Source organism: Excalfactoria chinensis, chromosome 1, assembly GCF_039878825.1.
Source record: "Excalfactoria chinensis isolate bCotChi1 chromosome 1, bCotChi1.hap2, whole genome shotgun sequence".
In the NCBI taxonomy this organism is placed as follows: domain Eukaryota; kingdom Metazoa; phylum Chordata; class Aves; order Galliformes; family Phasianidae; genus Excalfactoria; species Excalfactoria chinensis.
In genome coordinates this window covers 27,129,952-27,144,892 of record NC_092825.1, presented here as the reverse complement: position 1 = coordinate 27,144,892, position 14,941 = coordinate 27,129,952, and the positions used below count along the sequence as shown (strand labels likewise).

Sequence of the window (14,941 nt, the reverse complement as noted above, 5' to 3'; positions counted from 1 at the left end):
ATTAAGTCAAATTAAATAAAAACTGCAGATTAAACAGCCATACATGACAAACTTACTAACACCCTGAAGCTCTACTTAGAGGGAGCATGAGTGTCTATGTTGTGAGAGGTCACAGAATCACAGAATCATAGAATGGCCAGGGTTGAAAGGGCCCACAATGATCATCAGGTTTCAAACCCCCTGCTATTTGCAGGGTCACCAACCCCCAGACCAGGCTGCCCAGAGTCACAAACAGCCTGGCCTCAAATGCCTCCAGGGATGGGGCATCCACAAGAACTCTAGGCAAATACAGGTCCATACACCTCAATATTCTTATGTGATGCTAAGATAAACACCTTCAGTCAGATTGCTGGGTCCTGCTCAAAACTTGTACCTGGATGATAAAGTTCAAAGGCCTAACCCTAACAGCTAATACAAACTCTCACTTTTAAATGCCCCTCTATTTAACTCTGAAAAGCATTCACTGATTTTTGTTTTCTTACTGAAGAGACTTGCATGTTTATGCATTAATATAAAAGTGACATGCAAAAAATTATTGGGAACAACGGATTATCCAGGAGCAGGAAAGAAGCTGCACTCAGATTGTCTGATCTGTGCTTACGAAGCTGAACTGGAATTAACCTGATGGTAAACTAAAATTCCTTATTAGCCACACAAGTAATTAAACTTTCCTTTAACAGATTTTCCTTTGAATTATTTTATTATTTTAGATAATAGCATCTCCAATCAAAGTCAAATAATTCCTTTTGGCTAATTGTATGCCCTATTGAAAACCACAGTACCTATCTAGCAGACAACCAATAAATATGTTCCCCATTTAAAAAGAGGCATCTGTATAAAGAGATTAGGAGCACATCGATCACGGAAAACTCTGCAAGAGTTTCAAGAGATTTACTTAAAGCAGTCACAAACGTGTCAAAACAGTTCTGCCTAGAGCTGTAGTGAATAGCAAGGAGCTATCTGAAGGAGAGGTGCAAAACTGCTGATGAAAATTTACATTACAAGATACTTTATATCCTCATCTGTACTTATATCAACCCACCCATAAAAAATCTTCCTTCAGACTGGTCTGGAAAAATGTCTGAAAAATCACTAGTTCAGTAACATAATATAATGTGGGTGTACAGATACTAAATAACAACAAGGAAGTAAATTCTGACTTATTCTCATTGATTTACAAAATCAATGCTAGAATTCTTTTGCCATCAATCAAAAGTGTAAGGATATTGCTTTCAAGTTTTCCTTTCTTCTCTTGTCACATTGGTACCACTAAACATTAGCATGGACATAGAAGAGTGCTTGGTTTTTTATATATATATATATTTTATATATATATATATATTGCTCATATATATATATATATAACAAAATATTATGTATATATATATTATATATATATAAAACAAAATATTATATATATATATAAAACAAAAAAAAATAAAGCCATGCACAGGAAAAACCGTAATGACTCTGCACAAGCTTTATCTAATCAGTGTCTGTTTGAATACTGTCACTTAGTAACATTACCAAAGATGAGGTCATCTACAAATTGTTCAGCTGGCCACCAAAACAGTTCACATGAACATAAATAAAATTGAGATAGTATATAAATATAAATTAATAGAAGTAAGTATGGTTCTATCAGAGTTGTTCTAGCTAAAAAAAACCCGCATCCTGAATCTGTGTGCCTCCATTATATGAGCAAGCCATGGTCTGAATGGCATGTAGCTGTTTTAACTTTAGATACAAACATCACATTTGAGTGGAGTTAATCACTGAAGAAAAACAACAACATAAAAGAAGTCTTTATATCTTTTGAATGCTTTAAATAAGATCTCATAGAAATCGGACAAAACAGGTTTTATGGTTCAGCCACATTTAAGACTGGGTCAGCTGGTCTGTAGAGAACCCACAGAACATATTACAATAAAAGAATGTGAGCGGAAATGGCAACAGCTGTGCTCTACTACAAACCTGCGGCAGTTTTAACTACAAAACTTTCTTTATGCCTTTAAGGAGGCTCTATGTTATCCTAAGGTAGGGCTCTATGCTATTTTTAGCAGCATATTCACAGCTGCCATTTCCACAAGGAAATATTTGGTTTACTCACAGAATCACAGATTTATCATGACTTGTATCTCCTCTGCACAACTAAGTATAAATTAATTCTCAGAAATACCACTTTCTTCTAGGTCTCAAAAATCAGGTTCTGTAATCACAAAGACCAATAAATGGCAAACCGACAAATCACATTTTCTTCATCCAAAACCCTGAAGTCATCTCAAGCATTCTTAGCTAACACAACACAGATCACCATCACATTAAAAACAAAAAGCTATTTAATATTTTTAAAATAATTATCCGCTCCACTGTCCCAGGAGGAGAATTTAAACTGCTTTCACTCCTGATTCATATTCAACATGATTTTTCCGCAAAGAAATGGAGAGAAATACTTCAGATCTCAGGAAAATCCCTCAAGTAATGACTCATGCTTTGCGCATACTGGCTGAGTGACCCCAGAAGAATAAACAGCATTCATTATCCAGGATCTGTATTTTGATTTTCTTGTTATTTTGAACAATACAATGTAAGTAGATCAAAAAGCTGTTTATATTGACATTTTAATAATGCAATTATAAACCACTACACTCACTTCTTAAAAGTCATCCGACTAAAGATTTTCTGCTTCTCTTTATTTTGGGGATATTTTTAGAGGCTGTTACTCCCAGACAAATAGAACTGCATTGGGAAAAAGAAAACAAAAAACAAACAAAAAAGACCATACATACATGTATGGTTGTGTATGAGTACATACGTATGCCAGTTCAGTGGTGACTGAATAAGGTTAGAACAATGCCATCAGATGTGAAATTTATAGTTTTTTCCACTTTAACTAGTTTTTCGTTTATACATTTCAGATACTTTTTGCAAATACCAACTGCATAGAAGCAAGTTAACTCCTGGTCTAAATCACTAATTCTACACTTACACAGATAAACAGTTTATAAAAAGACATGAAAATTAACAGAAATAGGTTGTGATATAAATAAGTTGCCATGTATTATGAATTTTCATTTAATCCATCAATAAGTTTTGCAAATGTAGCTCACCAATGCTAGCAAACTGGCTGGGGACATCAGGATTGGAGGTTAGACGGGTTGTAGTGAGCATGCAGTGATGGAGTTCACACTTCTGAGGGACATGGCACACAGAGTAAAATGAGGATGCTGAATTTTAGTAAAGCTAAATTCCAGCTCCTCAGAGAGTCAGTCAACAAAACTCCCTGGGAATCTATCTTCAAGGTCAAAGGAACAGAACAGAGCTGGCAGATCCTTAAGGAAGCTTTCCTTAGAAGCACAGGAGCTCTTCATCCCCATGTACAGAAGTCAGGAACGAAATGCAAGCAATTGGCATGGCTGAACTGGGATCTGCTGGTCCAACTACACAGAAAGAAGAAAATGCACATGCAGTGGAAGGAGGGACAAGTAACCTGTATAGGATTGCTGCTAGGCTGTGTAGGAAGGACAAGGCCCAGCTGGAGCTGAACTGGGCAAGGGATGCAAAGTAGAACAAGTAAGGCTTCTCTTTGCAGATATAACAGTCAAGAAAGCAAAGTCCAAGAAGGCCTAACCCCCTTAGTGAGCATTAGAGGCAGGCTGGTAACAACAGACAAGGAGTCTGAGGTACTAAACAATATTTTTGTCTCAGTCTTCAGTGGCAACTGCTCTTCAAACACCCCTTGAGTGGATGGGTTGGAACAGGGGACTGGGTCAATGTCCCTCCCACTGTGAGCAAAGATCAGGTTCATGACCACCTGAGGAACTATGAGTCCCAATGAGACACAACCCAGGGTCCTGAGGAAACTGGCTAATATAGTCACCAAGTCACTCTCAATGATAATCAAAAGTCATGGCAGACAGGTGAAGTTCCTGGGTGACTGGGAAAAAGGCAATATAGCACCCATTCTTAAGAAGGGTAGAAAGGACAAAACAGGAAACTACAAACCTGTTAGCCTCACGTCTGTGTTAGGGAAGATCATGGAGCAGATCCTCCTGGGCGCTATGCTAAGGCACATAAAAGAGAGGAAAGTGACACTAGACAACCAAGACTGCTTCACCAAGAGAAAGGGCTTCAGTAAGGCCTTTGACATGGTCCTTCATAACATCCTTCTCTGTAAATTGGAAAGATCATACAATCATAGAATGATCTGGATTGAAAAGGACCATAATAATCATCTAGTTTAAACACCCCCAGCTATACACAAGCTTGCCAACTGCTAGACCAGGCTGCTCAGAGCCACATCCAGCTGGGCCCTGAATACTGAATATAGATTTGATGGGTGGACTGTTCAATGGATGAAGAACTGGTTATGAGATTTTACCTAGAGTGGTAGTCAATTGCTCAAAGTGCAAACTGAGACAAAGTGGTGTCTCTGTTAGTACCAGTGCTCTTTAATACCTTCATCAATGAATCAACTGCAGGATGCAAGGTGCAAAGTCCTGCACCTGGGTCATACTGGATGACTAAATTTTAGAGACATCTTCCAACTCAAATGATTCTGTGAACCAAAAATGTTATGGTTCAGCCTAGTTCTGTGACAAGGGAGAGAAGGGACCCATGGACCTACACAGTGGGAAAGGGAGAAGGGGAGAAAGGAAAAGGCAGGGAAATAGGCCCAGAGGAATAAACAGCAGCAATGAGCTAAGGCAAAAAAAAATAATAATTTACTAAATATAACAGTGGAATGCGAGATAATACATTATAATACAATATGATTGGCATTGAAGCTAATGAATCGAATGAAATGAGTTTTCAAAACTGAAGTCTTTACTCTAATGCTGTAGGTGAGATGGCCATGGAGCAAAAACAGAAAAGCAGGGCAGCCTCATGACTCCCATTAAGTTTTACCTTTCCCTCCAAAAGGAAAACTGAAATGGAAAAATGAAGTCTTCTAGGAGTTGTAGTTCATTCATTCTTCTCTTCTGAGACCTAGAGACTGGAAATATCAACAATCCATGAACTTCAGCATTAACTCTTTAACTCCCGGTACACTACATGATGTTATGATGTGGAAAACCGATCAAAAATCATAAAGCCATGGAAAGCAATGAACAAAGGAACTGAGGATCTCACTGACTAATAAAATACTGGCAAGATTTAAAGCAAAATTAAAATGGAAGATGTTTAAACATCCAAGTATAACTGAGCTATGTTATTTAGAAAAGAAGCCAGCGCTGGCACTAAACTGCTAGTTCTTCTTTAGTAGTAGTTTTGCAACAGCAGTTTGTAGTGTAGTTTGTAGTGTAGTGTAGTTTGTAGTGTGCTATATATATGAAGTCAAGAAAAAAAAACAAAAGCAATCAGAAAAATTAATACACATTTTTTAATGCTCAGCTAATGTCAAAACTTGCACAGTAATTATTCTTTAGTTTGTGACTTTCAAAAATAGCCTGTAGCAGTCAACGTATTGACTACTTTTGCCATTGTGATGATCCTCACTGTGCTTTTTCTGGAGATAGCGCTGCTACAAGTTATAAAAACAGCAGAATCAAATACTTTTTCAAAGCATTAATATGTTGTTGCTTTTTGTTTGTTTGCTTGTTTGTTAAAAATAAATAAATAAATAAAGGAAAGGAAAATTAAAGGGCTAGGAAAAGTCAGAGGGGAAATATATAATAGATAGCAAGAGCAAAGAGAAGGAAAGCCCAGGAAGTGACAAGTGAAAATGGAGTTTTAGAGTGTTTGCCTTCCCAAGATCTATTCCAACACCAGCCGGTGTCCCTTGGAGCTCCTTAATAACGAAAATCTGAAGTGGAAACTGCTCAATATTCCAAATTTCATTTTTAGAAAATAACTAAAGTGTAGACAGGCAATGAAAGGGAAGCTGGCCTGGTAAAAGTTCAAAAGAGCTTCCTCATCACAAGAAGAAATACACAAAACTAAATATATTTCTATATTTCTAGCTGCTCTTCCCCATGAATCCTAATGACTATTTTTCTTTTGATTTGCTTGAAAATCTTCATAGCAAAAAACTGCTACACTTCAACTGCACTTCATCTCGAAGCATTACGAGCAGGAGCAGTTCTTAACTTCTTAACCTTAGAAGTTCATTAGTAGTGGTTGGTAAAGAAAAATGGAGTGTTTAACATTTTGAGACATTTTACTTCTTTTCATTTTATTTTACCAGTGAGTAGACAAAAAATAACTGACTTTCTTCTATCAAAACGAAGTTGCCAGTATCTCTAGTTTCAAATGTTTGAAAACCAGTTATCTTGAAGGAAATCTTTGTTAAAAATACAAAGCAATTAATTTTTTTGCACACAGGAAAAAAGAAAAAAGGTTTGTTTTTTTCTTTCCTCAAGTGTGATTGGGCTTGAAGATAAAATGTCTGAAGAGAAAAACAAAACGATACGTGAATATGTGAATTTATTCTCTTTGTTTTAACATCAAGACAGCTTCAAAAATGGTGCAGTCTCTCCTGTGTCATATATTACTTAAATTATAAATAGGCTCTGCAAATATCACTGGGTTTACAGAAGACAGAAGTTAAAAATGAGGTGAACTTCTTTCCCAGCTGTGTTAAATCCCCACTTTGCTAAAGCTAATGTGTTAGAAGTAGTCATCCTTCTTTTGTTCCATTCCTCTGCTTGAGAAAGGGCCCTGAATTACCTCCTTCATTCAGCAAACACCACTGTCAGAAAGATTCACACGTTAACAAGTAACAACATTAAGATAGCATTAAAAGCCAGTTCCAGTGTTTGTTCTGTATGAGAAGATTAAGTGTGTGAGATTCTGTTTGAATAATACCAGTTTCGTACTGTGGAAAAGTTGTTTTAATAATAAAATCCTTTCTTCAAATGAAAGGGAAGAGTTATCACTACTTATAAATAAAGATACCATCACCTTTCCTTTACCTTTACAAACAAATGAAATTTAAGAGTTGTTAAACTGAAGTGCATTAATTCAACTATCTCAGATAGAAAAACAATTGCAAGCAAAAACTACACAAGCAATGAATTCATGTAGAAGCCTCTCAACTTTGATTACTGCCTTGACTGAAAGTCATCAGCAATTTACATGTATTCTTGTGCTCAATTTTTTTTTCCTAAACTGGAGAAAATCGAATTATCCTGGGTAAAGTAGGATGTTTCCAGAAAAGCTATAAAAAGAACGCTCATCTCATGACTAAATTATGACCCACACATGACACAGTAGCTCCACTGCCAAGAAACAACACATGATCTGGCCAATATACGTCCATTATAAAAGGAAACATTACATAACTACAAGCAAAGACCTTGTCAAATATTTGTAATTCTTCATTTCAACACCGCATTGCTCATACAAGCTTTAAGAAGACTCTATACATATTCAACTGTTTTTATATACTCTCACGAGAATTACAATATTCAATTTACGATGCAAACTACAACTCCACGCCCCCCGTTTCAGATTAATCACCACAAGTGGCATTTTCATCACATTCAAACGACTTGCTTATGTAAACAAAATACTGTGGTGCAGTGCTAACTCAGTCAGCAACAATTTTATTCAGATTTCAACCCAACAAAAGGCTTACAATGCACTTTTGTTATGAATTTCACTAAAGTAGCAGTAATAAAACAGTAGAATATTCAGCATCAAATTAAAAAAAAAACAAACACAAAAAACAAAAAAAAAACCCACAACATATTAACAAACCCTAAAAAATCAACAACAAACTCTAATTCATAAGATATTTAATCTGCCACCCCAGAAACCCACAAAACTCAATAGAATGAATTAACCAGAATTAGAACAGAATACAATTAGAATAACTTTCTAAAGAATAAAATATCCCTAAAAAAATACAGTATGTTACTACAGGGAGAATTGCTGATGTTTCTTTATAATTAGGATTCTTTCTGTAGTCCAGACGTAGTTCCAGAGTTTACTATTATTTGCAACTTTGGCAAATCATCTGTCCTTTCTCGCTTTCTCCCCATGTGTATATACAAGCACAATACATACTGTGAACTGCATTGAAAAATGTGCGGAGCTCAGTTTTAAAACATAACAATAAAGAAAAAAAAATCCTTCCTTTTATTCAGCAAAAGAGTCAAAACACCTCAAAAATCATTACTATGTTTTCACAGAGTCACAGAATCACCAAGGTTGGAAAAGACCTACAAGATCATCTAGTCCAATCATACACCCATCACCAATAGTTCTCACTAAACCATGTCCCTCAACACAACGTCCGAATGTTCCCTGAACACCACCAGGGTCAGTGACTTCACCACCTCCCTGGGCAGCCTGACCACTCTTTCAGAGAAGCAGCATTTCCAAACAACCAGCCTGAACCTCCCCTGACGCAGCTTGAAGCCATTCCCTCTAGTCCTATCACCAGTTACACAAGAGAAGAGGCCGAGCCCCAGCTCACTACAACCTCCCTCCGGTAGTTATGGAGAGCAATGATGTCTCCCCTGAGCCTCCTCTTCTCTACACTGAACAATCCCAGATCCCTTAGCCACTCCTCATAAGGCCTGTTTTCAAGCCATCAACATAGGCAGGTATTAAGTAAATGCTACACATTTCCTTGCATCTCTAAAAATGAACCTAAAATTAACCAACTTCTTGGAAATAAGTACTGTTGTTTCAGTACAAACAAAATCCATACACTGGGCTAAAAAGAGGAATAAGAATCAAGACCACAGTCTGAAAAACTGCTGCAAATGTGTATGGAAACAGGAGAGTCTAGACTGGAGGGATGTGGGAAATCAAGAAGATGAGAATGAAATATAAGTTGAAAGAAGGCTGACAAGAAAAAAGCAAGCAGAGACAGGACTGGCTGAGGAAAACTCTGGAAGAGTCAAGACCAGTAGTATGTGAAGAACTGATATTTGGACTGGTTATAGGAGAATAAAGAGATGATTGTTTTTAGGAAACGTAAAGGATGAAGTGTAAAGGACTGTGCTTGAAGAAGACAAACCCACTGTGACAGACTCTCTCTAAAACCCAGAATCAAGGAAAGAATTCCGTTCTTTACTACTTTTCCACTGTCATAAATAGCAGTAGAATCCCTCCTCAAATTATCTCATTCTATTTCATTACTTGCATATTTGAAGGGAACTAAACTCTAATAAATATCACTCCTAGCTAAGAGTCCTTGCAAAGGACGTTTTTTTCAATCCTACTGATAATCACTGGGTCCAATGCAGTAACACATAAGGAAAGGTATGAAATTTACTTTGAAAGTTGAACATTTTCTACACTTTCTCTGTTTGATTTTTATTTTTATTATTATTTTAACTTGCTTCCAATTAAGCAGGATTTTTTCAGGTTTTAAGAAACATCATGAAAGAATATCATTGATGTTAATGAATCAACCACTCAAATGTTACAAAATGACAAACACTATTGTCTGCACAACCATAATTCACTTCTGTTGAGTGTATGTATTTTAAAACAGTATTTAAGTAAACACATTCTTCTTTGAAGTTACCTTGCCTTATTCAATACATAGGATAAACACAGATGGGAGATGGACTTAAAACAAAATTCCTCCAGTTTAGAATTAACTGTGAATTCCTCTTTCTCCCATCCCCGCTGTGGAAATGCTCAAATATGAGCCAGCAGTTTGGACAAATGCATCCTGGGCTGCATCAAAAGAGGGGTGGCCAGCAGGGTGAAGGAGGAGATATTCCCCTTCTACTCATGAAGCCCCACCTGGAGTACCGCACCCAGCCTGGGGCCTCCCGTACAGGAAGGATGTGGAGATGTTGGAGAGGGGCCAGGGGAGGGCTACAAAGATTATCACAGGGCTGGAACAGCTCTCCTATGGAGACAGGTTGAGAGAGCTGGGCTTGTTCAGTCTGAAGAAGGCAAGGCTCTGGGGAGACCTCATTGCAGCCTTACAGTACTTGACTGGAAGTTATAAACAGGGGAAGACTGACCTGTTACAGAAGCAGACAGTGATAGAACAAGGCAGAATGCTTTTAAACTAAAAAAGGAGAGATTAAGGTTACATATAAGGAGGAATTTTTTCACTAAGAGGATGGTAAGGCACTGGCACAGGCTTCCCATAGAAGAAGTGGATGTCCCACCCCTGGAGGCATCTTAGTCAGGCTAGATGGGGCCCTGTGCAGCTTGTTCTAGTAAGCAGTAACCCTGCTAACATCAGGAGGGTGGAAACTGGATGGTTTTTAAGGTCTTTCTTTTCCAGACTAAGTCATTCTGTGATTCTACGTGTGGAGCACTCAGGACTGTCAGTAAAAACAGCGGCAGTTGGGAGTTGAGTAAATATACGTAAGTAAGGTTGTGAATGCTTTTAACCTAACCCTCTGATCACCATCTGTAAATGTCGTTTGTTGCCTTACATAGAATTTGCTAAAGTAAAAACTGTGAAGTATCCTGATCACATAACGATAAGCACATAAGCACAGTCCATACAGATGTTATCCATTCTGTCTACAAAATAAAGCTATGTGAAAGAGAAATCATGTGCTCAGGTATCGATCAATATGAAAGATAAACAAAGACTGAACTGTGTTAGGTGAGCTCCATCCACCTTATGCACTAAATGAGGCAGGGCTGCTGTAGGAAAAAAAAAATAATAGCATGTGACCATGCAGATTGTATCAAAGAGACATACTCAGGAAGCCACTGTTCAGTTCTCTGTTCCATAATCTTAATAATCTAGAGCAGGCGTGCCCAACCCGCTCCCAAAGCAGCCCATCTCCTGCTGCTGCATTATCGTGTTGTAAGCTCTGCCCCACCAAGTGGCCCAGCCCAGCACCAGGACACGAGGGCACAGCGTAGTGCTGACAAATAACATAGCACTATGCTTAATATGCAAGGAAATCGTACCTGTTTTCAACAATTACAATCTGAAAAGACACAGTATGCAGAAATATGATGCCAAATTTGATGCACATCAAGGAATCATAGAACAGTTTGTGTTGGACCTTTAAGATCATCTAGCTCCAACCCCTCTGATATAGGCAGGGACACTTCCCTCTAGACCAGGTTGCTCGCAGCCCCATCCAGACTGGCCTTGACTGCTTCCAGGATGGGAGCATTCACAACCTTACTGGGCAACTTATTCCAGCATCTCACCACCCACACAGCAAAGAATTTCTTCCTGATGCCTAAATCTACCCTCTTCCAGTTTAAAGCTTCCCTTCTTTCTGTCGCTACCTGCCCTTGTAAGAAGTCCCTCCCCAGCTTTCCTGTAGGCCCGTTCAGGTACTAGAAGGCCACTATAAGGTTCCCTCAGAGACTTCTCCAGACCGAACATCCCCAGGTCTCTCAGCCTGCCCATATAGGGGAGGTACTCCAACCCTCTGATCATGGAATGCTTTATAAAGACAAAACAGCAGAACTGAAAAAGTCTGTCACCTCAACAAAATCTTTTTCAAAGAGAAGATAAAACTCAAATGGATTCTGTTATAAAAACTAGCTATTTGATAGCAAATCTGACAGCAAAAACAAACCCAAACCATTTCCTAATGCTGAGTTTGTTAAGCAATGTATGGAAAGCATAACCAACGTAACATGCCCTATTAAAAAAAATGGTCTTTTCTAAGATCAGTTTGTTTCATCCAACTATAGCCAGGAGAACTGAAGAAACAGAAACATCTATCAAACAAATCTGAGAGAGTAAAGTTGCTGATTTGAAATCTTATGCTTTGATAATAACAGAAAGTAATGCTGTTACAGATATGGCTCTACATGCTATTTTCCTTAGAGGTACTGGTAACAAATATAACGTCACTGATGAGATGGGGGGGTTTTGTGCCATTGAAAGACACAACTAAATATCTTGATTTGTAAAAAGCACTAAAAAATTAGTGAAGTGTTTTTCTTTAACCTTTGTCAACATATCTGGTGTAGCTACTGATTGTGCCCCAGTGATGGTCAGTAAAAGGGAGGAACTTATAAAATTGATAGAAGATGATGCAATTACCACCAGTAACTCATGTTTGATGAAATATCATTGCATTGGGCAGCAAGAAAATTTATGTGCAGAACTTTAAGAGCAGAGAACATCATGCAAATCATCACGAAAGCTCTGAAATTCATGAAGTCCGAGGGACTGAATCATCGCCAATTCTAGAAGTTCCTCAAAAGTATGGATGCCGATTACGGGGTCATCAGTTACTTTTCTGAAAGAAGGTGCACAGGTTGGGGTGAAATGCTAAAAAGACTCAATGGCTTGCAATGTGACAGCAAGTCTTTTATGGAATCAAGAGGAAAATTTGTGCCAGAATGAAAAGACCAAAGATGGCTCATAGATTCTGCATTTTTGCTGGACTTGACCACCCATTTAAATGAGTGCATCTGCAAGGTGAAAATCACCTTCTCTGTGCTACGTTTCAGACAATAACCATGTTTGAAATGAAGTTTAAATTGCAATAAGCTTGAATTATGGCAAATAATTTCATTCATTTTGATACATTGGCTAAACACAGACCTGTGAACAGTGAAGAACACGCAGCCATGCTTACCATTTTGATAAATAAATTTGAGAATAGGGTTCCAAATTTCAAAACAGAAACACAAAAAAAAACACAAAAAAATGATTCTTTGCAACTTCATTTTCAGCCAACATAAATAAGTTACTTGCAAACTTTCATACAGAATGTATAAAGTTGCAGTCGGACCTTCAACTCAAAGAAAAACGCGGTCATGTCTCTACCAGACTTTTATAAGCCCCCTCTTGAATGAGAAAAATATGCCTTGCTTCGCAGCCATGCCTTGTTCATGTCACTGTTTTTGGTCAGTATGTACATTTGTGAACGATTATTATCAAGGATGAAGTATGGGAAGAGTAACACTTCATCAAAAATCTGATGAACACCTTAAGGAATACCTCTAGGAATGGCAACAGCTGCCACTGAAGCAGACAGATGTTCCACAAAACCAAGGTCAAACACCCCACCAGTTGTACCTTTTTGCTGCTCTCAGTTTTTAAGTTTTAATTTAAAAATACATCAAAAATCAGCTTTGTTGCTTAAATACACTAAAAAATATTATATATTTTATATGCATCTCAAGGCAACTTCTGTTTGCTCAGTACTACCCAAGCAAGCCAAAAGCTTGGGCAACCATGATCTAGGGCATCTTCTACTAGGTGTACAAGGTTTAACGCCCAGTGAGATCAACCCCTTTCCTGCATAACCATGAGGCTGTAAAGAAGTTGAATTACTTTCTGGTGTCAGTCTGAAATGAAAACTAACATCTCTTGCTGGTTTAGAACAGAACTGCAGAGAATACAAATGTGGGAAAGGTCAGCCTTTTGCTGAACTGTTTATATTTACGTTCAGAATAATTTAGGGACGGATAAGGTATTTTGATTCATTGTCAGCTATCACTAAACACAAATATAAGAAGGAAGCAGGTGACGCAGATAGAGATAGTAAGCATTCAGACGTAAACTAATAAACATGCAAGAAATCCACGCTACCATCAGGCTTCTGCAGCATTAGAGAAAGTTCTTCTGCCAGCTATTGGCAATAAGTCATATAAGATGGGACAAAAGATCATCCTGACATACAGACCTGCATGCTTGCCCCGTGCTCATGCTGTTTCAACTCCTCCGTCATTTTAACTGCTTTAGGAGTAATTTATACAAACGACTGACACTAAGCGAAGTCTATCGGTCAGCACCTCCTTTCCTGGAGCCACCTCGGCACACGTGGGTTCATCTGTAGGCAATTTTTGCCTACGTTGTACACACAGTTGTTACGTAACGGCTTGTTTGTAAAACCCTACGGCATTTTTAGGTTTATTTTGTTTTAACGCGTTCTAATATCATAACCGTCCGCAGCCCATAGGTCGAATTATTAAACGCAGCGCGGCAGATTAACGGCACAGATCATCTGCGGTGAGAGCAGAAACTCGCAGAGCTCCGCCGAGCGGCCGCGGCTCCCGAGGAGGCTGAGCCACTCAGCCGCCTCGAGCAGAGCCCAGCAGCGGCGTTTCTGCTCTCACCGGCATGTGGCACTGGAGCCAGCCGCAATTACTGCCGCTCGCGGGAAAGTGGCACAGAAAAGATGCACAATTAGCGCTTCACGTGGGGAGGGGGAAACGAAGTGAAACGGCGTTATATCCACTCCAAGAGAAAACGCGCGGTGCAGCCGCTCGCCGACAGAGCCGCAGCCGGACCGCAGCGGGCACGAGGCGCCGGCACAGCGCGGGCGCGTCGCGGCGACCCCGGCGAGGGCGCTCCGCTCTGCGGCACCCGCCCGTAGCGCCCCCCCCGCACGCCCCGCCCCGCTGCCCGCCCGAGGGCACAGCGACTGCGGCGGCATCGCTCCGGTCTACCCGCCATCCCGCTCCGCTGCGGTGAGATGCCGCCCGCGCCCCTTACCCCGCCGCCTCACCACCGCCCCCGGGCGCACCAGGAAAGTTGTCGCGCCGCCGGCTCACCGTTCACATCCCCACAGCCGAGCCCCGTCGCGCGGAACGGGGGAGGGTCCCGCTGCGGTCACAGCCGTGCCTACCTGCGCAGCGCTGCCGTGACAGCCGGGCTGACACCCAGAGGCGGCGCGGCACGGCACGGCACGGCACGGCACGGCACGGCACGGCACGGCACGGCACGGCACGGCACGGCACGGCACGGCTGACAGCCGCCCGCGCACCGCCCCCCTCAGCTCCCCCCCCTTCCAGCACCAACCTCCGCCGCGCGTGCCGAGCCGGCGGGCCCGAGCGGGGCGCGGCGGCGGCTGATTGGACGCGGGTGATGTCACTGTGCGCGCGCGCGAGCGGGACCGCGGCGGATGGGCGGTGTGGGGGAGAGATGGAGATGGAGGTGGGGATGGGGATGATGGAGATGATGGAGCTGAGCGTGGGGCAGCGCGGACCCTCGGGGCTGGTGAAGCGCAACCGGAGTTGCTGCAGCTTGAGGTGGAGAGACTGTGTGGAAGAAGGACCTGGAAGAAGGTCCCGCCTAATGTAG

At 40.5% G+C, this 14,941-nt stretch overlaps 1 protein-coding gene across 5 annotated transcripts in view; it reads right to left on the bottom strand.

Moving 5' to 3' along the window:
• The window catches only part of CNTN1 (contactin 1), a 228,759-nt gene extending 214,093 nt beyond the window's left edge, over window positions 1-14,666 (bottom strand). Inside the window, exon 1 of one of the 5 annotated variants that reach the window (XM_072361291.1) lies at window positions 14,487-14,666. The gene's annotated coding sequence lies outside the window, so the exon portion shown is untranslated. Of the gene's footprint in view, window positions 1-14,353 lie in introns of all 5 variants that reach the window. The other 4 variants (XM_072361338.1, XM_072361299.1, XM_072361307.1 and 1 more) reach the window with 4 other exon arrangements.
• Between the last annotated feature and the right edge of the window lie 275 nt (window positions 14,667-14,941).